Below are 2,336 nucleotides of genomic sequence, written 5' to 3'. Positions count from 1 at the left end.
TTATTTTTGGTGGTGAATTCAATGAGCTCTTATCATATGAAGAGAAGGAGGGTGGGTCAGAAAGAGAGAAAAGGGAAATTCCGAATTTCAGAGAAGTGGTAAACAATTGTGGGACCTTGGCTTTATGGGGCAATGGTGGACATGGGAACGAGGAAAAACTGTCAGCACAAGAGTTAGGAAGAGGCTCGATCGCTATTTAGCCTCTCCCTCATGGTGTCAATTGTATCCCAATGCAACAGTTGAGCACCTCTTACATTACAGATCGGACCATACTCCTATAGTGGTCCGGACTAAAGAACATCCGAAGAGAAAGCGTAGGAGGGGAAAAATCTTCAAGTTCGAGACTGCTTGGTTACTAGACGAATCATGCGAGTCTGTTGTGAAGAATGCTTGGGAGTCAGTGGGAGGGACAGATATAGTGAGGAAATTGGAGTCTGTTGGTAGTAGCCCGGTAACGTGGAGCAAAGAAAAGTTTGATGACCTGGGTAAACAAATTGAAAAAACGGAGAGGGCCCTTAAAATAGCACAACAACGTGATATTTCAGATGAGATTTGTCTTCAATGTTCGGAGCTCGAGAAAATATTAGACGACCTACATTGTAAGCCTGAAGCATATTGGTACTTATGTTACCGTGTGTTAGAGGTCCGGGACGAAGATCGTAACACAAGCTATTTTCACCATAAGGCGTCGCAACGTAAAAAGAGAAATACAATCACGGGCCTTTTTGATGGTGATGGCGTCTGGCAGGGTGATGAAGAGAAAATAGAAAATATTGTTTCAAGTTACTATACTGACTTATTTGATTCTTCAAAGCCTACTGACTCAAATATGCAGGTGGTACTCCAACATGTGCAAAAATCCTTTTTGGATGATCATAATGTAGAGCTACTGAAGCCGTACAAGAAAGAAGAAATTTATGCGGCTCTCCAACAAATGCAGATGGTATGCACGCCGTATTTATCAAAGATTTTGGCATATTGTCGGGGATGATGTAGCAAATTTTGTGAGTAATATTTTAAATGGTAATCTCTCCCCTATCCTTGTGAATAAGACTAATGTTTCCCTGATTCCTAAGGTGAAAGAACCTACTCTAATGTTAGAATTTCGACCGATAAGCTTGTGCTATGTGTTATATAAATTGGCCTCTAAGGTGCTCGTTCTCAGATTAAAATCTATCCTTCCTACAACGATGTCGGGGAATAAAAGTGCCTTTGTCCCGGGTCGACTTATTACTGATAATTCTCTCATTGCCCTTGAATTATTTCATACTATGAAGAAAAGGAGTAGTAGTAGGAGAGGGACGGTAGATTTGAAGCTTGATATGAGTAAAGCCTATGATGGAGTGGAGTGGGGATTTCTGAGAAAGCTTCTTCTCACGATGGATTTTGACGGAAGATGGGTCAACTTGATTATGGATTTTGTTTCGACTGTAACATACTCTTTCATTATTAATGGGAAAGTCTATGGGGCAGTGTCTCCTTCCCGGGGACTGCGCCAAGGAGACCCTTTGTCTCCTTATCTGTTTATTTTGGTTGCTGATGCTTTTTCTCACATGTTACAAAATAAAGTGCAGGAGCGGAAATTACATGGTGCCAAAGCGAGCCGGAGTGGCCCGGAAATCTCACATCTTTTGTTTGCTGATGATAGTTTACTCTTTTCTAGAGAAAACCGACAAGAATGCGAAGTTATAGTTGATATACTCAACACATATGAAGTAGCATCCGGTCAGAAAATTAATATGAAAAGTCGAAAGTTAAGCAGAGGGGTTAGTACTGAAACAAGAGTTGATGAGAATCCTAAATATGCGGCAAGTTGACAAACATGTTAAATATTTAGGCATTCCCACCGTTCCCGGGAGATCAAAAAAGGCTATTTTTGGAGCACTAAAGGACAGAATATGGAAGAAGTTGCAGGGTTGGCAAGAGAAGTTACTTTCAAGTGCAGGGAAATAAATCCGTCATCCAAGCTATTCCAACTTATTTGATGGGGGTTTATAAATTTCCTTGTTCGGTAATTCATGACATTGGATCGGTAATGGCCCGATATTTCTAGGGTCAGACAGGAACACAAAGGAAAGTTCATTGGAAGAGTTGGGATGCAATGTGTAGCCCCAAGTGTGTAGGCGGGATGGGTTTTAAGGATTTGGCAGTATTCAATGATGCCTTACTTGGTAGGCAAGCATGGAGACTAGTCCATAAAGAAGGGTCGTTGCTCGAAAGAGTAATGAAGGCAAAGTATTACCTCAATAGTGTTTTTCTGGATGCGTTTGTAGTCTATAATGGCAGCTTCTCATGGCGAAGTGTGTGGAGCTCAAAGTCTCTTCTAAAGGAGGGAC

The sequence above is a fragment of the Spinacia oleracea genome, chromosome 3, assembly GCF_020520425.1.
Source record: "Spinacia oleracea cultivar Varoflay chromosome 3, BTI_SOV_V1, whole genome shotgun sequence".
Classification (NCBI taxonomy): Eukaryota; Viridiplantae; Streptophyta; class Magnoliopsida; order Caryophyllales; family Amaranthaceae; genus Spinacia; species Spinacia oleracea.
The sequence above is the reverse complement of the archived record's forward strand: the minus strand, read 5'-3'. Positions refer to the sequence as shown.